The sequence below is a fragment of the Caretta caretta genome, chromosome 1 (assembly GCF_965140235.1).
Source record: "Caretta caretta isolate rCarCar2 chromosome 1, rCarCar1.hap1, whole genome shotgun sequence".
NCBI classification, from domain to species: Eukaryota; Metazoa; Chordata; order Testudines; family Cheloniidae; genus Caretta; species Caretta caretta.
Window position 1 is genome coordinate 341,656,860 of NC_134206.1, and position 25,963 is coordinate 341,682,822.

The 25,963-nt window shown below is 41.2% G+C and overlaps 1 protein-coding gene across 2 annotated transcripts in view; it reads right to left on the bottom strand.

Annotated features, from left to right (window-relative positions):
* CELF2 (CUGBP Elav-like family member 2) overlaps positions 1–25,963 on the bottom strand; it is a 689,599-nt gene that overhangs the window by 529,218 nt on the left and 134,418 nt on the right. Inside the window, exons 2-3 of one of the 2 annotated variants that reach the window (XM_048836623.2) lie at positions 13,194–13,236; positions 12,400–12,443 (exon numbers count right to left, since the gene is read on the bottom strand). The gene's annotated coding sequence lies outside the window, so the exon portion shown is untranslated. The remainder of the gene's footprint in view (positions 1–12,399; positions 12,444–13,193; positions 13,237–25,963) is intronic. The other variant, XM_048836624.2, reaches the window with a different exon arrangement.

The following is a 25,963-nucleotide window of genomic DNA, read 5'->3' on the forward strand; positions in this document are numbered from 1 at the left end:
AATTGACCTGACCTGTTAGCAGGTGTTTGAACTTTGCTGGGAGATGCTAACTCACTGTGGCAAGTGTAACAGTGTAATCCCAGCCTGGATGAGAAGATGTGGGATTGGCCTGTCTATGGTGTGTGGCTCAGAACTCCAAAGGGATGAACTGTAGGAACATCCAATCCTGGGAAGAAGCTTAGGGTTAGAGTTTGTTAGATTGCCTTAATAAAATCAAATCCTGGGACGGTGGTGAGTTTTGACTCTACATCAGCATTTTGAGTAATTAATTTGGAGCCAACTGCTCAGCATAACCCGATTCACAGAATCATACAATTATACAAATTCACCCACAACTAACACACTTTGGAGACGTAAATAGTTAGGAACCTCATGGTTACACTAGGATTGACATTAATGACACTAGTCAGATGCACAGTGTCTTCCTAATAGTAAAGCTCTCCAGTGCTATTGCGTTGGAATGGATGCCACTCAGTATAGAGGGCCCTGAGGCTCCTCTCACCTACCCATAGATAGATAAATCCATCTATTTTACAACAAGGAAGTAGACAGAATGTGCTGCAGAGTGTGTGGCATCAGTGTGAAAATGAACAAATCAGTTTAAACTAAGAATTGATCTGGAACTCTTCCAATAATGAAAAGTTATGGGAATTTAAGATTGAAACTGTCTGCATGAAGGTAGAATTGTCTGTCCTAATTCCTTTTTGGCTGTGCCTAAATCCTTTCTAGTAAGAGCCAATGAATAATAAGGGATTTAATCTTTTTTATTGATTGATCGATTGATTGATTTCATCCTTTAATCCCTCTGTTTCTTTCTCTCTTGATTCTATGCCTTTTTCCATACAGTCCCCTATGCCTGGAGCCCCATTTCTGACCCAATCTGCCAGAGATCTCCACCCTTTCCTATTCCAAATCCCTATTTAAAAATACATTTCTTTTTTGAAACCTTCTAACCAATGCTAACTTTCAAAAAGCATGCTCTAATAATCAAAGCAGCCACATGATCTTATTGATGACACCCTAGTCCGCCTTTCTCTTTGCCTCTCTACTGTTTCATCATAACCTATATCTTGACCTTTGTGACTGTAGCTTTACAAGGCAGCATGGGGAGACATTTTCAAAGTCATAAATGGCAGGTAGGCACCTCACTCCCAGTGACTTTGAATGGCAGTTAAGTGCCCAACTGTCATTTGTGCCTTGAAAATCTCCTTACTGTGTTTTATATATCAGCAAGCACCATAGACATTTATGGGGATGTACAAACAACATGCTCTTGCCACCATATTATAAGTATAGTTAGGATAAGTGTTCTGTGATTTTTGTTTAAAAATATCTTTTGTGAAATATGCAAGATATATTCACTCTACTGTATGCACTGTGTAAATAAGCATTGTGTGTATTACAGTGACTGATATAATCCTACCAAGTGGTGCTAGCAACTTATAATTAATTTGGCTAATCAAAGAATTATAGAATGCATTTGTAGATTCATAGATTTTAAGACCAGAAGAGACCTTTGTGATAATTTAGTTTGATCTCCTGCATTACACAGGCCAAAGAACCTTACTCAATAAGCTGTGCAGGACCATAACTTCTGCTTGCGCTCCACCATATCTTTTAGAAAGACATCCAGTCTTACTTAGAGATGGCAAGGAATGCAGAATGTACCACATTCCTAGGCAGCTATTCTAATGATTAATTACTCTCACTGTTAAAAACTTGTGCCATATTTTCGAGTCTGCATTTGTCTAGTTTCAGCTTCCAGCTACTGGATCTCATTGTGCTTTTTTTTTGTAAGATTAAAGAGCTGTCTATACTATCAGAAATTCTTCCCTATGTAGGTGCTTGTAGACTATGATCAAGTCACCTTTTAACCTCTGTCTTCATTAAACTAAATAGCTTGACCTTTTTCTCATTTTAATTAAGATGTATATAATCCCACCCTATAAAGTGGGCACCCATTACCAAAATTGAAATACACAATCTAAACACCAGTACAGTACAAAGGCCTGCATTTATCATGCATTGACAACACAACAAATATAGTGAGGATACTAAGCTCAAAGATTTTCCAACCACTCAGTCCACTCTCTTTCCAAAAGCCAGTGGAGAAAACACATCCCACAGAATAAAAGTCACAATGGTAAGTGTGTGTCAAGAGGCGACAGTGGAGAAGTTGTATGGCATGCCATAGTATGGCATGCTGAATGGACAAGTTAGAATTACTAAGCATATATTTCTCAGAAAATAAAACTGGACACCTAGCTTTTCCCTGTATATTCTCATCCAAACGATGATTTAATGGTATATTGAGAAACAAAGTACCCCTTGATGTATTATTTATTTCTTACATTGCAAGAGAGAGGTGTACAATAATGAAAACTATTTGCATGTTTGAAGAACTTTTAACCCACTAGGTCTTTTAGAGTTTAATTTGTAAAATAAATACAAGAAAGAAAGAAAGAAAGAAAGAAAGAAAGAAAGAAAGAAAGAAAGAAAGAAAGAAAGGTAAAAGTGTGGTGCAGCGAATCCCAAGTTAGGCATGTGGGAATACTCTTGGGCTACCAGTTTTTGTGGATGGACAACATTTTAGTGACTAAAGTAGAAGCAGTGTCAGAACAGGCTTGGAGCCTTGGATGTCGAAGCACTATTCAGTGTACAACAGGTAAACACTGATTACAATATGGAACTCTAAGCAGGAAGTGCCATTGTCCTTGTGCTATTACTCCTGTTTTTTTTCTGACTCTATGGTAGTCCTTGGCTTTCCAGGGCAACAACCTCACACCAAGTTTAAATGTGGTACCAAATTCAATGCAAGGTCTTTTTAAAAAAAATATTTAAACTAGCCAAACACTGCTAATACATGAAGAACTTGAGTTACATGTTTTCATTTGAGTTTTGGGGATGCCTGCTCTACCCTGGAGCCAGTGTCACTGGAATGAACCAGGAATCTAAGGCATATTGCAAAATGGAAGCAAAAATGACATGTTTGTAGAATGTTTCAGGGCGCAGCTAGAGCCTTGGTTGAGAGTCCTCAATAGGCAAGGGTAATGCTGCATGGAGACTCACCTACAGCCTGATCCAAAACCCACTGAAGTGAATTGGAGTCTTTTCACTGACTTCTGAGAGCTGTGGATTAGGCCCTAAATCACTAGATGCTGCCATGCAAAACACAAGAGAAATCAATATCTGGATTCATTTAGCATCCCAGCACACAACTTACAAGCATAAAGACCTAGGAGGCAGCAAGTGGCTTAAAATCACTTCAAATCCGTTGCCATCTGGATATTGACATTCACTATTTACACAACATTCTTTATGAAGTTTTCCAGGAGAAAAAAACATATGTGGACCTTTGGTGTTTGTTTGGACACAATTAAAAGGGCACATGCTAATTTGGATGGCATGACTGGACACTAAAGCTCTGCAAGCATCTGGGTAATGAGACTCAGCCAGTGCAAGAGGAAAGATTGATGATGACGAGACATGGATGTCTGACCTTCTTTTTGGCATGCACATAGCAAGTAACCTACCAATCCCATTATAACCAGCCACAAGGCATTTCTAGCAATCTGTGCTGGATAATAATTCATACTTTATAGAATCTGTAGAATTTGGATTTTGCTTTTAACAGTAAATTCTGTTTTGATTAAGTGCTTCTCTTTTCAGCGTTTGACACTGCCCTGAAAGGGATGGCCCAACATCACCAATACCAAGGATATGTTACAGTCAAAAATTAGGATGGGAAGAGCCACTGATCCATCTAGTCATCTAAAAACATAAGAACGGCCATACTGGGTGCAACCGATGTCCATCTAGACCAATTTCTAGAAACTCTGTGGCTACTTAGACAATTTTTTTCTTCCAGTCCAAAAAAAGCCCTGCCTACCATATATTTGTGGGAGCTTGAAAAGACTGAGGGAAATCTGAGATACAGCAGATTGGCTCTAAAAGTCATGTCTACTGCACTGCATTATTTCTCTTAAATTGTCTTTGGCTCAAGGTGGAGGCAGCTGATGGGGAAAATTTTCCTCGGGTTTGAAGTGATCGGATAAATTATTCCAATGCACTCATCTAGAAGTGTGTTAACTGTAGTATATTTTTCATGCACCTATCTGGGCACTTAACAATTGAGTCTTAACAGTCTGTCCCAAAACAGATCACCTAAACAAGCCTTCTTCAGCCCCTGAACTATCCCTAACTATCTATAACATTCATTTAAATTAGGCAGTAGGGTCTAATATTTAGGACACTGAACTGTAAACCAGGTAATCCTGGGTTCTAACCCTAGCTCTAGCACCAACATATTGGAAACTCTTCAGGACAAGGACTGTGTCTCATGATGTGTTTGCACGATGCCAACCACATCTGATTTGGGGCCTCTAGGTACGACCGTAATACAAATAATAAATAATAACCAGAAATGGGTCAAAGTCAGGAAAATTTTTGGTTAAGTCAGGAAACTTGTGGACTGAGAGAGATAGAAAGTTCCACTATGTTTCAGGGAGCAGAGGAGTCATAAAGGGAAGCTATATCAGCAAGGACAGGTAGGCAAAACCCTGTCAGGTAACTAATCCATTCATGTTAAGTGGGATGGACTATGCCCATATAATGTCTGAGGAAATACCATCTAGTCTATTTAAAAGTCTGGCCATGCTGCTGCATGCTTGCAAAGGTCTCATATCGAAAACGATGGCAAGCTTCCTGATCTCATTTAATGCAATTGTTTCCCCTTTCTAATCAAATATTTTCATAGTGTAAAACTTACAAGAGCATCATAGGCTGTCTTACTATTTAGCAGACAGTACTGCTGCAGAGCCATGAAATATGGCCCTTCCTTGTTAATATAATTTTGAAAAATAAAGTATGTTTATTACCTGTTATTTTCTGTTAATTGTTTTGTGTGGGGAAAAATAAAAGCTGCTGCCTTGAAGCATAAAAGAAATGACAATGTGCAGTCATAGTTGAGAGCATGAAAGTGTTCGGGCTATGAAAATTATGTAAATGATGCATTCCAGTAAAAGAACTTTCAAACCCTCAGGGTCTTTAAACAGCATTAATTCAAGAAGTTAGATACAAAATGTAACTTTTTCATGCTAATAATGATTTCATAAGGAAAAACTCGTTAGTAAAGGTGACAAATATGAAATTCTATTGAACATTTAAATTCAGGAAACTGAGTGTGTGCCCCTGGGAAATATTTACACAGCCAATGACTCTCTGATGTTATTAAGTAATTTATTTGAGAAAGTCTCCATTCATGAGTTTACATAAGAACAATATCAGGTTTACAAAGGCTTGTGTTGTCAGTATAGTAAATAACTAATTTACAGTGACTTTTGCTTAAGATTTTCATTAGGTTGTTCAATATTGTTTGATAATTTAATGTCAGTTTCATTAAATCATAGTTTTCCCTCCATGAATAGAGAAAATTAGAGCGAAAAATAAATTATGCTACTTAGAACGTTAACTAAACTTCAGAACTATATATGAGAAGTGAAAAAATTAACCTGATTTTCATCTAAATTATAAATCAGCTTAGCTATATAATGCAGGGCACTAGCTTCAATATTGCAATTAAGCATCTGAAGTGGTAAGAGCCTGAATTTTATTGGTGTGCGCATTTTTCGCATGCCAGATCGTCCAAGACAATCCAAACACTGTGTATTGCTTACTCATTCTGGGTCGTTTGGTTATCTGCAGCATCGTTTTATCAGTTTATAGGCTTCTTTGCATTAGCATCAGCAGTGAGGCCTTTCATTAAATAAGCCTGGAAACTCAACTACCCTCACACTTCTAGAGAATTCGTCCTTGATCTTTATGATTATTAATTACAATGTGATCTAGAAACTGGAACCATTGGGCTAGGCACTGTAAAAACATAACAAAAATATAGTCCCTGCCCATAATATAGTCCCTGTTACAACTTGAGTGGATATGACAGACAGAAGGAACAGAACATCCTTTCAGTCTTGATGTTGACACATAGTTGGGGATGGATATGTGGAATCTTCAATAGCTACTGCTCATGTCATATTATCCTGGATATACTTAGGGAGAGCTTGCTTTCTTTATCCTATGTGACACCTTTCACTAGAACTAAATTCAATGACTAAGCCACTAACCTGCAACAGATAATGTTCCAAGATATACAGCGATCGGTGTTCAACACTCTTTGCTGTCCCATAAGTATAGTGTTGGCTTGCAGTGCAGACAGAAAAGGTGAGAGCAACAGGAAATGAATTGACTTCTATGAAAGGAGGACACATATAAGTACACAGCTAAAAAGATGCTCTTCATGGCAGCGGCTTGTGTGGACTGGAGGGAGGTGATGTGGATGTCAGGGAGTACAGAGAAAAGTAGGTTACAAAAGAAACGGAGATGATTAGGGCCTGGATGGGAGTTTCAGGTACAAAAACACAGAAAGCGGCTGATTGTAGAGGTACTGTGCAGGAAGAAGTGAAAAGATATAGACCTGGCTTGGTTGGATGGGGAAAGGGAGGGAGGAGAGGCAGAGATCAACCCTGGTTATGGCCGTGAGTGACAAGGAGAATGGTGTATTGTCTTTGAAAGAGCACATGAAGAATGGGGGAAGGGAAATGGCTAGGAGGGAAGATAAAGAGCTCAGTTTTGTCCATGTTTGGTTTTAAGTTATAAGACTGTATCATTTAGAACAAAATAAGATTAGTTCCCGTGCAATCAGCGAGGCCATCAAGAGAACTCTTGGCTTGCTGCTGCTGGTAGATGCCTGATGGATGAGGAATTGGAATCAGGAAGAGAGAAACAAACACAGTAGAATGAGTTAGTATTTTGTTAATAGAACAAGCCACTCATTTAAAAGAATATTTGTTATTCCTGACGGAAGGCATGGGTGCAGATTTTCATATGAAAAAGTCATGTAAAAATCAATCGGAGGTTTCATTATGACGGAAGCAGAGGGACTGTGCTCATCTGTCTTGTGAGAGCGCGAATGCAGGACGCGGTAAGAAGAATGTTCCACGGGGCAGGCCCTCAATGTCCGAATTCTAAATAATTCACATAGGATTCAAGTAATTGTTTTGAAAAAGATGCATTAAGAATATTCCCCATTAACAGCAATGTGTTGGTGATGCCTGTATTAGTCATGATAGTTGTGTAAAATAACTGGCTGTAAAAACAATATGGGCCAAAGGTAATACATGGTTTATATTTCTTCCTGTCTGCCCCCCACCTGACCCATGTTGGGCAGTTTACTGATACAGACAGTATTCGTTATTGTTCTACCATGACAGGTTGCAGGCCATCAGACCTTCAAGTCCCATCATTCCGATGACTTTCTCACACTGGATTTGGATACCAAGGTAACAGCAGCTCTAGAAATAACTATAAAGTAACACAGCCCTGCTGACCCCACCCAACTTCAATTCCAACTAGATTTTAAGCAGCTGCTAATCCCTGGAGCACAGAGAGAGTTAGAGACTGACTTCAATGGGAGCTGCTCAGTGCCCAGCCCTTTCGAAATGCAGGCTGTTGCTCTGAGTGCTGGGGAGGCCCCCATTGTGACTTAGGGTATGTCCAGGCTGCAATTGCAGGGTGTGATTGCAGATCTTGTAGACATGCCCAAGTGGTGTTAATCTAGACAGTTTGGGTCCTGGAGCAGTAAAGCCATACACAATTACTCAGGTGGCTAGCGCATGCTGCCACAGATTCACTGCTCCAGGACCTGACTAAAGCTAGATTAAAGCTAGTTCTGGTATGTTTACTTGACCTGCAGTCACACCCTGTGATTTGCAGTATGGATATATCCTTGGTCTGCCCTGGGGGCCTGTCAAATTTACAGCAGCCTCCCTGGGCTACCCTATGGCCTGCAGCCCTGCTTGGAATCTGCACAGTGCTTTGGCCAGCATGTCCCCTATGCCGGGGCTTGCAAAAGGGTCTTCAGCTGTCTCTTTAGTGCCTGCAGTGGGGGGAATCGACCCCTAGGAGGAACAGGGGCTTTTAGTGACCTTTTATGCAGCTTCAGCCCTTTTACCTGCCATACAGGGACTGGGGAGTGGGAATGAGGATCTCATCCTTGGGGGCTAGCATTAGGCACCCGTTTGACTAGCAAACCTTAGGTGTAGCCTCTACTAGTGATTCTCAGACTGTGGTCTGTTTAGCTCTCGTTGGTAGTCTCCAGAGAGCTGGTGAGTCAAATGGCACTGACTGTACCTCTTTGTCTCACCAGAGTTCTTAGGGATGTTGCAAAGAAGAGCCTGGGTGCCTGTAAACTCAGCTGGAAACATGGAGGAGGAGCCGGTTCGCATCCTTCTCCTGGTAGCACATAAGAAGAGAGGGAACAAGAATGATCCTCAAGGACGGGAGCTCATCAGTGAAACAGTGTAAAATACCTCAGTATCACTTTTCTGTGTAACCGTTTGCTTTAGTGGCCACAAATGACAAACAAAAGAGGAGGTGGTCCATGTGACTCTGAATGGGAGAGGACCATTGGACAAACTCTTTAGTTGAGAAGCCCTGTTCTGTATAGTATACTGAGAAGTTATTATACATTGTAGCATATCTGCACATACAACTCATCAATCACGTTTTCCTGTTAATCATATTTGCTACATTAGTGCCTGGGCACCATCCAAGATCCGGGCCCCATTGGTCTAGGTACTGTACAAACACAGAGTACTAGACATTCCCAGCCCTAGAAAGCTTGCAATGTAAATAGACAACAATGAACAACTGGATGACAGAAAACATCCCATTAGTTCTATGATTTATGTTGGGGAGGTGGGGTGTGAGTTCGAGGAGATGTGCTAAACAGAACAACAAAGTAAAGGAGAGGGGACATTGAGGAGTGTAGGGAGAACTGTCCAGGATAGGAAGGAGAAGGGAATGCAGGGCAGGTGGGGCTGAGGTGAACACACTGTGAAAGAGGAGATGGGAGGGTGTTGGAACAAATAGTCATCAGCACGGGGAATAGAATGCCCAGTCAAAACTGTAGCAAATACTTCAACATCAGTGTGTATTGATCCCTTCTTAAGCTACTTCTGCAGTTGCCCCTACCATCTTTTGCTGGCTCCTTCCTGTAATTTCTTTCCCAAAGGCGAAATGCAAGAAGAGAAGGGGGGTGCTGGGTAGGACCTAGTGCCCCAGAGGGTCTCCCCTGCGCAATTCTGAGTGTCTGGGTGCTGGGGAGAAGGGTGGCCCTAGTTATCCCTCCACAGTGCAGCAGTTCCTGCTTAAGCTGCTGCTGCCTTCTTCAGTGACTGTTCACTTCATAGTGTTCTTGCAGAGTCTTTCACAGCAGTAAATGTTGCTGTTTGATATAAAATACGATGATATAATATACCATTAGAGGATGAGATCAAACTTTGACCTCTTAATAGTTTCAGAAAGTAGTTCTCTACCGTTTGAATGCAGAATATCTTCAAGATTACCCAAGGAGAGTTATATATGATTTTCTAAGAAAGGATAAAGAAAACCTGCAAAAGCTTTAACAAAAGGAAATACATTAAAACATACAATGGTACTGGTCTTATGTAAAATTCCTCCCTGCTCCAAACACAATGGAGATCCTGAACACAAGGCAAATTAACTGCATGTGAGCTGGCCTGACTCAACCACTAATTGCTTACCTTTTGGCTTTAAGCATAAGCAACTGTGGTTAGTGTCATGCTATTGTAACTCCCCTATAACAAGGGCTAAGCAGGTTCATTTAATTTTGTTTGACTTTTCTTCTGCACTCTTTTTCCCCTCTAGACATTGATATTGCTGCCCATTTGGTCCAAGCAGTTAGCTGAAATTGACGGCCTTACCAGGTTGTTTCCATTAGGATGATAAATCAGTTATATAAGTCCAGTATAAAATTTGAGACAAGAGAATCAAGCCCTATCCCTTGCAATTCAGTTCTGTAGGATTCAACTAAAAAAACCAAACTATCTGGATGAAAAAAATTACCAAGCCTTTTACTGCAATTAGATACAGAATCTTGCTCATCACTAACAAATGTATTTGGACATAAGCTAAGATGGGAGTTGCCTTACCCTGTCTTTTCATATGCTGTGCATTTATACCTCCTTACTGTATAGTCCACTCCATGCATCTGATGAAGTGCATTTTAGCCCATGAAAGTTTATGCCCAAATAAATGTGTTAGTCTCTAAGGTGCCACAAGTACTCCTTGTTGTTTTTGCTCATACAGACTAACACGGCTACCATTCTCAAACCTTGCTAGTCACTGTTTTCTGTTTTATATTTGTTATATTTCAGTGGCCACAAGCTTCTGAGAAGGCTTTCCCCTTTGTTCCATCTTACTCCAGTTGAGGTGTAAACCAAGAGGGAATCATAACCTCGCCAAGAGATGGACTTCACTGTGAATCAAAATTTCCCTCCCTTAAATCACTTTAACTCTTTTTAAGCATACATGACAGCTACCTCCCTCCAGTCATATACTTGTGAATTTCCAAGAACAGGGGGAAACAGCCACACAAATGTCTTCAGGGTACAGAGCTGGGTAAATAATGTATCAAAATATATTTAGCAAACAAAGCAAACTAGGAAAAATGGAGAAAGGTGGGGAAAATAGATATATCCCATGACTATAAAGTCATTGAATATTTAGTCAGTTGTTTAGAGGCAATGCCTGTTGAAAGAAATGTCCTTAATTTCCCCCTTCCTGTGCTAATGTTAATAACTCATAATTAAGGTCCCAATCCTGAAATGAGGTCTGCTGGCACAGACCCTGTGCCCTTGCATAGGGCCTGTGATATCAATGAGGTTCCAGACAGGCTCAGGAGTCTATGCTTGCAGATGTGACTGCAAGACTGGGGTGTTAGGATATATTTGAACATGGCTGTCCAAAAAGCCATAGGCTGGATAACACTTGTGCTTTTTAAAACAAATATCTATGTTAACTTTTGTCACTTGGGAATTTTTCATTGGAGGAGGTGGGGTGCAAGAAGGAGAGGGGAGAGCATGCAATTGAAAAACAGTCAAGCCAGTTTCAAATGGAAAGCTTGAAACCTTCCAGTGACTTCAGCAACACAAGAGACTAAAAGCTTAAGATACTTGTTTTTTCATGCAGTCATTAAGAAGGGAAGACATGGTTTGGGGAGAGGACGGGGTTGGGGGGCGTTCTGCAGCTTGCTTAACTGGTTAAAGATGTGTGATACTTCTCCCGTAGCAGACAAGGAAGCAAGGGAAAAGAGGAAAGCAGCTGTCTCCTGTCAGCATTGCTGTTGCAGAGATCCAGAATTAGCAGACACTGGGAAAGAATTTTATGTTATTTTGGAGTATTTGTTAGTGTCCCAAACCCAGCTTTAATTGCAAATTAAAGGAGATTTTCATTTTGATATTTTTAAGCCATAAATTCAGAACTTCCACTTTTCACCCCTGCATGCCCAAGTTTGTCATGTGTGTCATGGTGACAAACCATTAACAATAACAAAAATACATACAACTCGCAGGATAGTGGCTCTTAGGTTCCAATGGAAGAGGATTCTATCAAACTGAAGAGGCGATGATACTTAATGTCCCAATTCAGCAAGGCACTTAAGCACATGTTTAACTGTATGCAGAATAGCAATCTCACTGAATTCAGTGGGAGTATTCACATGCTTAAAGTTAAGCACGTAAGCACTTAATTGTTTTGCCAAACTGGGGGCTTATTTAGGTTCTTACTGTCTGAACAACATGCTGTGTAATTGTTTCCATTTTGCAGATTTCCTAACAAAACTGTTTATTATTATTGTTTGTGTTTGGATAGGACCTAGAGGCCATAAACAAGATAAGGGCCTCAGAGCGAGGATTCTGTAGAAATGGAAAATAAAAAGTTCCAATCCCAAAGAGTTTACAACCTAACACCGCAATCCTGCAGAGAGGACTGGGGCTTAATTTAAAACAGGATGAAGAAGAGAGAAACAGTATTAAGAACATATGTTGATAAAGGACAGCTGTGTAGGTAGCTAGATGGTTTCAAGTAAGCTGCTTTTTAAAAAATAACTGATACATAAATAATAAATAAATAAATAAATAAGACAAAGCCTATTTATATATCTTAGCATTAGGTATCTCCTCTTTTTACCACATGTTCTTAATCTGTTCTGTCATCTAACAAGGTATCTTCCATTATTATTTTTATCCAGTTTATTGCTTGGTTCCTTCTGTCCTTTCAAAATTAGCTTGTCAAATCAAAAATCACTTCTGGTTGTAGTTCATTACAAATAGATAGGAAGAATGCTTGTTTACTGAGAAATGTAATTGGATTAAAATATTGACAAGAAAGAAATCTGAACTGTAATGAATTTTTTTCTAAAGAAATAGGAGCAAGTATGAAAACCAACAAAACCAAAACAAATAAAAAACCCTAATGAATGAAAATACTATAAATAGAATATGATAGTGGAAGGAATAATTTATCATCATCGCTTACCTAGTCCTTGTTTTTCAGTTGTTTTTCAGTTTTCAGCTGAATATCTAAGGAAAAGATAAAAAGATTTATGTATTTACCAAATTGTGGTCAAGTAAACTATTGATATTAGCTGTAATTTATCTTCTGGGCTTTGAACCCCTGTACATTTTAATGAAGCTTTGTTACAGAAACAATAAATATAGTCTAACTGCAGCTTTATAATACATTAGAGGAAGCAGATTTCATTTCAGCTATACAGTAATTACGTTGATAAAATTCATGTGATCACAGAAAGACTATGCTCGGTTTTTATCTTTTTTAAGTGTATATTTGGGCATTTTGGGGTGTGTGTGTGTGCAGGAGCAAATATTAATATAGAGAATGTGTTCAAGCATTAGGAACTTTGTGTTGAATGGTTATCATGTAATTTCTTTAGCTCATACCTTTTCCTGCTTCCCAGTAGTTAAAAATACACGAGCCTGCTGTGTTTCCATATATTGACCAAAATAAATTAGTGGTATGTTCTTGACAATCTTTTTTTTTTGTACTGAAAATTTAATAACTAAAATATGGAAAATAACTAGAAATGAAAACACAAGAAAAAAGCAATAACACAATATGAAAGAAATAAACAAATGCCAAAAAGAAAACAATAAAATACCACATTAACAAAGAGAATGCATGAGATGAATAACAAATAGAATATAAAAATTGGAAGCAAAATCAGATAATTTAGATCTATAATATAAATAGTAGAAAAAGGGATGACTTATGAAAAAGGTGAATCTTAAAGCTAGATAAAGTTTGATTCTTACCTATTCAATTAGCTAACACCTTTAGATCTTTAAATCAGCAGACCTAACAAACAAAATTGTGAACAGAAATTAAAGATAATAATGTTCCAACCCTAAGAGATACATTTTGTTGATTTATATTAACATAATTAGCACCTCATTTTATTTTGTAGAAAACCAGTCAAGTCATTCTTTCAGTTGAATAACAGCAGTGTTAGCAACTGAGGTCCCGTGTTGTAATTGGATTGCAAGATCAGGCCCTAAAGTAGTAAAAGTTTAGGTTTAAAAGGATTCACTCTCATCACGATATAAAACAGCTTGTTTAGAGAGTGTAGTTTATGCAGCTGGTATGTTCACATTTTGGTACACAAAGAATGAAAACCGCCCACTAACAAAAACATTAGTGTAGATCGGAGATGAAAGTATAAAGCATTCGACTACACAAAGACAGGAATTAAATGCCCGATACATCCCTTAAATGTACATATGCAAGTCAGTGGGAAGAAGTTTGTGCATGCCAGAGGCTCTAAGCAACTGTCAGGACCAAAAAAAAAAAAAAATATCATTAGTTGTGTAGACCCAGCAAAGCATTTAAGCCCACGTGTAACTTTAAGCACACAGATGGTACCATTGAGTAAAAGACCTCACACTTGGTGAAAGTTATCCATGTGTTTAAGTGCTTTGCTGGATTGAGGCTTAAGGGAATTGAAAGATATGAAGCAGAGCTGTGTTCCTGAATACAACTTTGACTACCTAAATACTCCAACATTTCAACCTTAACGTTATAGAAACAAAAAATTGCAAGGGCCACCGTTAGCATGACAAGGAACAAAGCATTAGGAGATGGTAGGTCTTGTTCTATTTGCTTTCTGAGCTGCTAGATGTGTAGTCCCATCAGCTCAAACAGCTACACTTTAAAATACCATAATCTACTTAATCTATTATTTGTATCATATAACAGCTGCCGGGAGCTGTCGCTGACCTGTTCTCCATTAAGTGTTCAAAGTATCATGTCATGGGCTTAACTAGGGACTAACCAAAATTTACAACCATTACAGTGCCTAACCAAGGCTGCCCAGAGCTTAGTGCAGGCTACTGTGTGAGAAAACCACCAAGTTTCCCAGGAGAACTTAGACCTGCCTGTAAATACCCTTGTCTACACTGAAGCTAGACTGGTGCCTAATTTTCAGGCAAGGAGCATTACCCCTTGTCATAAATATAAAGGGAAGGGTAAACCCCTTTGAAATCCCTCCTGGCCAGGGGAAAGCTCCTCTCACCTGTAAAGGGTTAAGAAGCTAAAGGTAACCTCGCTGGCACCTGACCAAAATGACCAATGAGGAGACAAGATACTTTCAAAAGCTGGGAGGAGGGAGAGAAACAAAGGGTCTGTGTCTGTCTATATGCTGGTTTCTGCCAGGGATAGACCAGGAATGGAGTCTTAGAACTTTTAGTAAGTAATCTAGCTAGGTATGTGTTAGATTATGATTTCTTTAAATGGCTGAGAAAAGCATTGTGCTGAATAGAATAACTATTTCTGTCTATGTATCTTTTTTGTAACTTAAGGTTTTGCCTAGAGGGGTTCTCTATGTTTTTGAATCTAATTACCCTGTAAGATATCTACCATCCTGATTTTACAGGAGGGATTTCTTTATTTCTATTTACTTCTATTTTTTATTAAAAGTCTTCTTGTAAAAAACTGAATGCTTTTTCATTGTTCTCAGATCCAAGGGTTTGGGTCTGTGGTCACCTATGCAAATTGGTGAGGCTTTTTATCCAACATTTTCCAGGAAGGGGGGGTGCAAGTGTTGGGAGGATTGTTCATTGTTCTTAAGATCCAAGGGTCTGGGTCTGTGGTCACCTATGCAAATTGGTGAGGCTTTTTATCCAACATTTTCCAGGAAGGGGGGTGCAAGTGTTGGGAGGATTGTTCATTGTTCTTAAGATCCAAGGGTCTGGGTCTGTAGTCACCTAGGCAAATTGGTGAGGCTTTTTACCAAACCTTGTCCAGGAAGTGGGGTGCAGGGTTTTGGGAAGTATTTTGGGGGGAAAGACGCGTCCAAACAGCTCTTCCCCAGTAACCAGTATTAGTTTGGTGGTGGTAGCGGCCAGGCCAAGGACAACGGGGGGAATATTTTGTACCTTGGGGAAGTTTTGACCTAAGCTGGTAAAGATAAGCTTAGGAGGTTTTTTCATGCAGGTCCCCACATCTGTACCCTAGAGTTCAGAGTGGGGGAGGAACCTTGACACCCCTACTCAAGAATGGAGTCCCAGCTAACCGTGAGCCAACAGTTGGTTGGAAGGTTTACTGCTGTGATGTAGGACTTTAACAACATTCAAACAGGAGAAAAGGGAAAGATCTTTGGGCTCCTCCTATGGTCACTGTTGTCCAATCAATACCATATATTTATAATGGATTTCACCTTTTCTTTTCTCTTATTGTCTTAAATACAGTACAGAGATGCTATTCTCTTCTGTAACAACTAAAATTAACACTTGTAGCCGAGTCCAGATTGAGAACACTAGAGACTGAAAGCCTCCACAGAAGAGATGCCACGGAATCAGTAACAATACAGGCTTTCCCACACTGTCCCATTAATATACCCTAGACTTGTGTTCCTTCCCAGAGCAGGTTTGAGAGGACAGTCCTGTTTCAATTTCCATTCAAATCCGTGGCTTCACAGACTGCCTTCAAGGCATTATTAAGGAGGAACCTCCAAAGATGCAGAGGTAAAATATGAACAAACACCCAAAGATTTGGATTTTCATCTGGCCTGAGGCCAAACTATTTAAATTTCAAGTTATAAAGAGCAGATGGAAATCTAACAAGTTTTCTTGTGTGATTTCTAATACTCCCTGTTTCTTGTTGGGACAGAAACAGCTTGAGAATAGTGTATGATTATTATTTCTGATACTTCCATGTGCAGCCAGAATCAGGAAGTACAAGGAGGATTAAAAATTAAAAATATGTACTTTTTGAAAGCCTCTTCAAAAGCTTTTTCTGAGCCTCAACAAAAACAGTGAATATGCTAAGTTATCTTCAATATTTTCAGGGATTAATATTTTTTTAAAAAACTTGGTTTGAAATTCTCTTTATCTGGGTACATACTGTAATATATCTTGAAAAGCTTATAAAATATTTCTTGGAATCAGCTGAATCTGTGATAAGGCTTTAAAGTGTGTTATTCCTTTTGATGTTTATAGTTCAATTTGTATCTAGGATCCTGACCTTGCAACAAATTCAATCTTATCAAGTTCACACTATATCCATGTGCTTCTCGTTTACCACTGCAATTCAAGTTGGGACGAAAGTCCAGAATAATCCACCCGTTTGTCCATGTCTGAAATGTTTTAGGTGAGAGACACCTGCCTGCTAGGAATAAAGACACCACTAGCTCATTTCACATATCAAGATGTGAGATGATAACGTACTTCTGCTGTGATGCCCACAGATCATCACCTGTCAAAGGCTGGCTGGCCCTTCGAGGCAAGGTGGACTGTGACTTGCCTGTGACTTAGTAGATCTCCCTCTGCCCCACTGATGAGCTGGTGACATAAGGGCTAAATTGTGACCCCCAACTGGGTGTAACGGGACTTAATTAGAAAGACTGAACCTAGCTTTGGTGGTAGAGCAGGGAGAGCACTACTTAAATAGAGCTGGGATCTCAGTAAAGGAAAGAAGACCCTTGAGAGAGGAACAAGGGGAGTTCCCTTCTGGGAAGAGCCTGAGGAACTCAAGCTGTCACCCACAGGAATCAGGGAGGTTCCTCTCTGGGGAACCCTGAGATAGGGCCTAAAAGGAGCAGGGAGATTCTCAGATATAATTGCTGGAGTCCCTGGCAAATGGAAGCAGTGCGGCAATGATGTTGGGGAAGATACAGCTCAAGAGAATCTCTGCTTGGCCCAGGAAGCAGGGGTTTTCACTCATGCCCGAGAGATGCTGAAGAACTACACATTTCAACATTGTTTGTGAACTTTAAGTTTAATTATTCTGGAAGGGGAGTGAACTGCTAGGTGAGATGGCTGGAGGGACAAGCCACAAGAGACCCAAAGAGGGAGTTGGGAGAAGATGCTGGCTGGACTGGCCTTTCCAGGGCCAAGGAAGTGGCTATTGGCTATAGGTGAAGTCTTCTGCAATATTGCATCCAGACACGAGGAGGCACCCTCGAGGTGAGGATGCTGCTTACATGACCTCTCTTATTTGTTGAGCAAGTGATAAGCCAAGATTACGATTTTTCTGCTTAAGTGGCTGTTCATTTTGTTATCCCAATTTCCCATTTGTCTGTTTCATTCAGTTGTTGCATCCTGTGCACCACCTAGATTGTGAACTTCTGGGGCAAGAGCCATCCTCTTTGGAACCCTCCTTCAGGTAGTTGAAGGCTGCTATCAAATCCTCCCTCACTCTTCTCTTCTGCAGACTAAATAACCCCAGTTCCCTCAGCCTCTCCTCGTAAGTCATGGGCTCCAACCCCCAGATCATTTTTGTTGCCCTCTGCTGGACTCTCTCCAATTTGTCCACATCCTTTCTGTAGTGGGGGGACCAAAACTGGATGCAATACTACAGATGTGGCCTCACCAGTGCTGAATAGAGGGGAATGATCACGTCCCTCGATCTGCTGGCAATGCTCCTACTAATGCAGCCCAATATGCCTTTAGCCTTCTTGGCAACAAGGGCACACTGCTGACTCATATCCAGCTTCTCATCCACTGTAATCTCCAGGTCCTTTTCTGCAGAACTGCCACTTAGCTAGTTGGTCCCCAGCCTGTAGCGGTGCATGGGATTCTTCCATCCTAAGTGCAGGACTCTGCACTTGTCCTTGTTGAACCTCATCAGGTTTCTTTTGGCCCAATAGTCCAATTTGTCTAGGTCACTCTGGACCCTATCCCTACCCTCCAGCATATCCACCTCTCCCCCCAGCTTAGTGTCATCTACGAACTTGCTGAGGGTTGTTGGACTGGCCTCATCCAACATAGCACATTTGAAATACAGAGACATGGTCAATATTCCCAGCTTCAGATACAAAAATGATACATGCATACAAATTGGATAAACACATTCAGTAAATTATAACCTTTCCAATGATATCTTAAAAGAGCCATCTTGCATAAAGTACATTTCAGTAATGTCATATCTATAACATAACCATATTTCCATGAATAATATGGGGTATAGCGTCATAGTATAACTCCCCCATGTGGACATTATTTAGCAATAAACGGGACTTTATTTTGGATTAATTGAGGTCACTTTATTCCCGAATAGGATATCCACAGGAGGGAGTTATATCAGAATAGCTATAGCAAAAGTTATTCTGCTATAGCTATGCTGGCCAATTTCCCCAAGCAGACAAGCCCTTAGTGTCAGCTAATCTAGGCTGGTATGCGTTTCCATCTTCTTCAATAAAATATGTTTCTCAAATTACACAGCCCACAGCTGAGTAGAATCAGCTTGGATTTTTAGACTGTATTCAAAGCAACTCCATAACGCTAATAAATCAGGGCACTTAAAGGTTAAGCAACTTGGGTTATGGTGATACAGTCCTTTATACTTTGCTTAGCTAATTACATTCAGTTAATTAACAATTTCAATAGTAACCTACCTTGCACGAAAAATGAAATCTACTGTGCTGTACTGCATTCTGATGTAAATGGCTCTAATTGCACTGTAAATAGCATATACACACTATACTCAATGTTAACAGCATGTAGATAGGTTTCAGAGTAGCAGCATGTAGATATTTTGTTAAAAGCTCCATTTGTTAGACACAGGCTGCAGCAGCTTGTTCTGTGCTGATGCGCGGTTTCAAATACATGAGTTCTGCAAGGTTTTAGAAAGATTATGATGGCTTTATTATTAATTTAAAACCTATGCATTTATTTATAATATGTATTAACACCCAGATACCAAGGTGAGGGACAGCTTGGAAATGCATAGAGACATTTCATATTCAAGACATATGCACTGGAGTCACAGGATTGTATTGTTTTGCCCATAACCAGAAGTCTGGAGAGCAAAATCTCATTAAGATCAGTGTGTAGAAGTAGGTTTACAAGCCATGCATATCCATGAATAGATTAATTTAAATGTCTGAAAAAATAGATAGCTGTTCAAATAACTAGCTGACAGTCCTCGGATTTAGAAAGTCAAGCTAAGATGCACTGAAAACTTATGATGTTCAGAAATAAATCTAGCTGGAAAGTGGTGCTGTAGGAAAATGAATCTGGACTCTGGAAAAGCTGCTCCCCACACCTTCTTTTCCTCCCTGATCTTCCCATGACTCTGTAACATGCACTTATCCCTGGCATTCTGGTGGATTTGGATCTAATGCGCTCTCACACTGCACCTTTGAAAATCTGATTTGCATAAACCAATGCTTGCATAAGGTGTTTAAAAGATTTGTCAATAAGAAGAATATTGCAGCTGGAGGAATGTTCAAAAGGCTTAGATTCATACAACATATCCCATAAAATCAGGCTTACATGGTAGTTATACTATGGTGAATTTGTCCAGTATTGACTTATAAAGGTGACCAGTGGGTACCTCTGTAGATTCAGGTTTCTTATTGTTTCTAAGTTTTGGAGTTCTAAGTTTCTACCACATGCCATTTCAGATCACTGTAGTCTGAAACTTGATACCAGGCTGCTCTGACATTACCATTTTCAAACTTAGGGAGAAGCAAAAAATACAATAAAACGCACCATGTTTGATGGTTTCTTAATACATTTTTGCTGAAACAGATGCAATTCTGTTTGTGAATTTCGTTCATATTTTGTTCATATCCTGGAACACTAGAAATTGCCATACTAAATGAGATCAATGTACCACTAACCATCTGAATATAGTGCATAGGGCACTAAACTGCAAGTCAGATGACCTAGATTCTATTCCAGACCCTGCCACCAACCTGCTATTTGACCTTGAGTGGGTCACTTTATCTCTAGGCTCCCGCCCACACTCTACTTGGATGGTAAGCTCCTCAAGGCCAGAAGTGTTTCTCGCCGTATTTATGTATAGGCCTAGCACTTCCCCCATCTTGGCTGAGGCCTTCAGGTGCTACTGTAGTACAAATAAATAGTGTCCCATTACACACAATTATGAAATCACCTAATAAAGGACATTTCATCCTATCCCCCGGCAGTTAGTAGCTGTCCTGTGTCCTATACAGGATGAAACTTAACCCAGACACCTCACTGAAAGCAGCATTGGTGAAAGGGTCCACCCATGTGGCTGTTAGTTCAGGATCAAGGCCGTGATAGGGAAGCTGAGCTATTGTTCTGACCGTACCATGCATTCAAAATATGCTTGGAGTTTTTGCATAGAGTCAGTCTCTACTATCACTTTAATGTTCTAGCCTGGGAGAATATATAGACAGGCTGCAGAAGTACTGAAGATCCAAACACACAGTAAATTACACCTACTTTTCATTAAATGTGCCATGTAGGAACTTAGGCCTGGGCTTTGAAATGTGAAGTTATTATATTCCATTTTTTACAAAAAAATTACTGTGACTTCACTCTGTCAGTAGGTTTCCCATTGTGTTTATATGGGATCTGTAGATTTCCATGAATTGTAACCCCAATCTCTGCAGCCCTGCATGATTAAAAGCTTTACATTCCCTAAAAGCAACATGATTAGAGCAGGATTGAGTGGCACCTCACTGGTGTCATTTGCCAGCATTGTTATTTTCCTAGGTAATATTTGATTTACAGGAAAAAAAAAAAAACCTTTTAAGTCACACAGTAAATTCTGCAATGTATCCCCAAGTATAAAATCCTCAAATTGCCTTCATTTGTCAAATTCTAAAAACCCTACCTGAAACTATTCAGTGGCAGAGTAGGAATCTAATGATGGCAGTGGTCAAAAGTATGTTTATACCTCTGACTCCCACGCATCTCCCCACCGCTCTCTTCAATTCAATGGCTTGACCATTGCAATCTTGCAATCTGCTTAAGCTTCAGCCTATGGCATAGCTGGCTCCAAATTCCAATCCCTGCAATTTTATTGAAGCCTTTCTGGCACTCTGGTCATTTGAATTGATTTTAAATTCTAGATCATGAGTGAAAATGGAAAAACATCGAGCGCCAACTCTAACCCGGCTTTCACCCTGAGCTATTTTCCATCCGAACCATCCTGCCTTCCCCCACCATGCAGACACAGTAGCTGCACCCATGCTGTCACTGCTGCACATAGATAAGAATACAAGCATGCACAGTGATGAAAGAGATTCAAACATACACAGTCTGGATTGGAGCTATTTGAATATTTCGTTGTGGAAAGCTGATATACAGATTTAAATCATCTTTTTTTGGTCACCGATCCCATCCATTGATGTTTGCTGGAGTTGCCTAAATATGTTATGTGAATGAGCCCAGGTTTTCATTCATGTACACTGAATAAGCATGATGTCTGTGTCACATTGTTGTACCTGTGACCCAAAGACCTCTTCATATCAACTGGCCTGGGGCACAAAGGGGGTGCTTAGCAGTTACAGGGATCTCCTGGATCTGGTATGTACCTTATAGTTTAACAAAGACTGTCATGTGAGGTCCTAAATAAAAGCTGCTGTCACACTGGTCATCAATATCATTGCAAAATGCATAATGGATGTTGCGTAAGGAGTTATGAATATTAACATTCTTAAGGTCTATATCTAGGGACTGGTCACCAGGAAAAGTGAAAACACAGGTTTTCTTTCTTTCAGGTAAGAAATGTTTATCTAGCTGTCTGTTTACATGTTTCTTGAAGTGTTGCTGTAGCTGTGTTGGTCCCAGGACATTAGAGAGATAAGCTGGCTGAGGTGATATCGTTTATTGGACCAATTTCTGTTGGTGAAAGAGACCAGCTTTTGAGCTACACAGAGCTCTTCTTCAGGTCTGGAAAAGATACTCAGAGTTATCACAACTAAATACAGTAACTCCTTGCTTAACGTTGTAGTTATGTTCCTGAAAAATGCGACTTTAAGCAAAACGATGTTAAGTGAATCCAATTTTCCCATAAGAATTAGTGTAAATGGGGGGGGGTTAGGTTCCAAATTTTTTTCACCAGACAAAAGACTATAATATATATATATACACATACATATATACACAGAGAGAGTATAAGTTTTGAACAAACCGTTTAATACTGGTACAGAGCGATGATGATTGTGAAGCTTGGTTGAGGTGGTGAAGTCAGAGGGTGGGATATTTCCCAGGGAATGTCTTACTGCTGAATGATGAACTAGCAAAATGATGAATTAACAAGGGTTAACTCGTTAATGTAGCCTCACACTCTACAAGGCGGCACGAATGGAGGGAGGGGAGACAGCATGGCAGAGAGAGACAGAGACACACGGCAGAGAGAGACAGAGACACACACCCTGTGCGTGAGAGAGAGATGGGCATTGCTCCTTTAAGTACGCTGACCCCACTCTTAAGTACAAACTACCTTTTTAAGTTAATCAGCAAACTGAGATGCAGCTGCTGCCAGGAAGCTCCCTCTGCCCTGAGCCCTTTTGTGTGTCCCCCCTGCTCTATGGAAGATGGGGTAAGCAGGGTGCAGGAGCAAGGGGGAGGGGGACACCCTGACATTAGCCTCCCTTCTCCCCTCCCCCGCCGGCACACCAAGCAGGAGGCTCTGGAGAGCAGCTGTAAGGCAGATATGGCAGCAGCATATGGAGCAGCATATGGCAAGATATGGAGCAGCATATGGCAAGATGGCAATGTGGGGAGGGACAGCTGAACTGCCGGCCATTGATAGCCTGCTGGGCAACTGCCACACAGGGAACTTAGTGGAAGAGGGAGCTGATAGCTGGGGCTGCCGGTCCATCCTGGTTCCAAGCCCTCACCAGCTAGCTGCAACGGGCTGCTCTTCCTGCAAGCAGTGGACAAAGCAAGTGGCTGCCAAACGATGTTATAAGGGAGCATTGCACAACTTTAAACCAGCAAGTTCCCTAATTGATCAGCAACGTAACAACGAAACAACGTTAACCGGAATGACTTTAAGTGAGGAGTTACTGTACAAGGTGTGTGACTGGGTGGACTAGGCCCTGAGGCCCCCTGCTGGAGGCCTTACAGCCCTGCCACACCCCACCTCTGAAAAGGGCAGCAGAGAGGTCCTCTAAGCTGCCAAGAGCAGCTGTGTGGGAAGCAACCAATCAGGGCCCAGCAGGCTAGTATAAGAAGAGCTGCAGGGGCAGCTTGAGCTCAGTTCCTTGCTAGAGCTGGAGGAGTGTGGATGGTTGAGGGAGCTGCAGGACCTCGGACAAGGTCGTGCTGCCAGAAAGTGCTGGGGAGAACGAGCAGGAGCCCTGACCTGGTCACGGGGGAAGTGGCCCAGGGAATTAGAGCAGCAGCATGACTTAGATAAAGGGACACAGTGGACAGCTGCGATCTACAGGGTCCCTGAGCTGTAACCCAGAGTAGACAGTGGTCCCAGGTCCCCCCAAACTCCCTTAACCACTGGGGGAAGTGATGTGGACATTGAGGCACCCCAGGGGGGGAACCAAACTGCAGCAGCCCACCTGGAGAGCTGCAGCTGGAAAGGCCCTAAGAGGACAAAGACTTTGTCACCAGGCAGGGAGCTGTGGGGCACTGCTCTATCCTGGAGCAAGGATAACTGGGGGGGGGGGGGGGGAGACATTAGAGAGGGCACTGAGAAAGTCCCTTGTTGGATTTGTACCCTGGAAGGGGTTTTGCTCTGCTTTTATCACAGAGTGTGTAACTTGGCCAGAGGGCTGAGTCACCGAAGGCCCACCACAGAGAGAGAGAGAGTGTGTGCAGGCATGTGCCCTCGGCCAGAGGGCACTCATGAGAGGTGAGTGCAACCCTGTTACAAGGTGGAACAGATTGCTTTGCTTAAGTAGTTACATTCTAAGAGACCATTGAAGCTGAATGGTTACCACCTATGCAGTCACAGGACAAAAAGGCAGGGGTTAGTGGGTTACAGATTGTTGCGCTAAGCCATAAATCCAGTATCTTTATTAAGACTATGATTGTTCCTGTCCAGCAAAGTTATGAATGTAAGCTCCCAGGACTGTCTCTTGGAAGCATTGTGCAGGTTTCCTTTGAGGACAAGGACTCGAGAGGTCAGAAATGGAAATCGTTTGCATATCTGTTTACATGTAAGTTAAGTATTGTATGGTTCACAGTGGACCTCTACTCACCAGTCTGAACCAAATGCTAATGAAGGATTGTGAAAACTTCAAAGAAAGAAAAGTAACTGCTAGTTAAGCTTAGTCTCTAGAAAGCATGTTATGATTTTGTTTTATATGTAACCATTTCTTTCCAATATTCTTATTCACGATCACTTGAATCTGTGTACTTAGAGAATAAACTGATTCTTGTTTTCACTACCAATATATATAAATGCTGTGTGTTTAACAGAGCCAAGTTCTAAGAAATAACAAATAATCTGTGAAGCACTGTTTGTTTGGGAACAACAGGCCTGGTAATTCTCTGAGTGTTCAGTGGAGAAGGGACTGGACACTGCAGGGAATGCTCAGGGGACTGAGGGCTTGTATGTGCCTGTCGCTATCTATACAGAAAGAGCAAAGCCTTTGGAGGCCGGTAAGACAGTGCTTGTGTTGCTACAGTCTGGTAGAGTCAGGGAGCTGACCCACCATAGGCACAGGCAAGACTTCCTCACTCTAAAGGAAGGTGGCAGTGAGATGCCTCACTATAAGGTGGATAGAAAGCTGGCTAGATCGTCGGGCTCAACGGGTAGTGATCAATGGCTCCATGTCTAGTTGGCAGCCGGTATCAAGCGGAGTGCCCCAAAGATTGGTCCTGGGGCTGGGTTTGTTCAATATTTTCTTTGGTGTGGAGTGCACCCTCAGCAAGTTTGCAGATGACACTAAACTGGGAGAAGGAGAGGTAGATACGCTGGAGGGGAGGAATAGGATGCAGAGGGCAGTAGACATATTAGAGGATTGGGCCAAAAGAAATCTGTTCAACAAGGACAAGTGCAGAGTCCTTCACTTAGGACGGAAGAATCCCATGCACTGCTACAGATTAGGAACTGAGTGGCTAGGCAGCAGTTATGCAGAAACGGACCTAGGGGTTACAGTGGACGAGAAGATGGATATGAGTCAACAGTGTGCCCTTGTTGCCAAGAAGGCTAATGGCATTTTGGGCTGTATAAGTAGGAGCATTGCCAGCAGACCGAGGGACGTGATCGTTCCCCTCTATTCGGCATTGGTGAGGCCTCATCTGGAGTATTGTGTCCAGTTTTGGTCCCCACACTACAAGAAGGATGTGGAAAAATTGGAAAGAGTCCAGCAGAGGGCAATAAAAATTATTAGGAGGCTGGAGCATGTGATTTATGAGGAGAGGCTGAGGGAACTGGGATTACTTAGTCTGCAGAAGAAAAGAATGAGGCGGGATTTGATAGCTGCTTTCAACTACCTGAAAGGGGGTTCCAAAGAGGATGGATCTTGACTGTTCTCAGTGGTAGCAGATGACAGAACGCAGAGTAATGGTCTCAAGTTGCAGTGGGGGAGGCTTAGATTGGATATTAGGAAAAACTTTTTCACTAGAAGGGTGGTGAAACACTGGAATGGGTTACCGAGGGAGGTGGTGGAATCTCCTTCCTTAGAGGTTTTTAAGGTCAGGCTTGACAAAGCCCTAGCTGGGATGATCTAGTTGGGGACTGGTCCTGCTCTGAGCAGGGGGTTGGACTGGATGACCTCCTGAGGTCCTTCCAACCCTGATATTCTATGATTCTATGAATTCCTCAGTGCTCATATCTGAAAAGACCTGGTCTTCCTGGAGCAACTGCATATCGTTCTTTGTGCTGTTAGCGCCATCATTGTAGA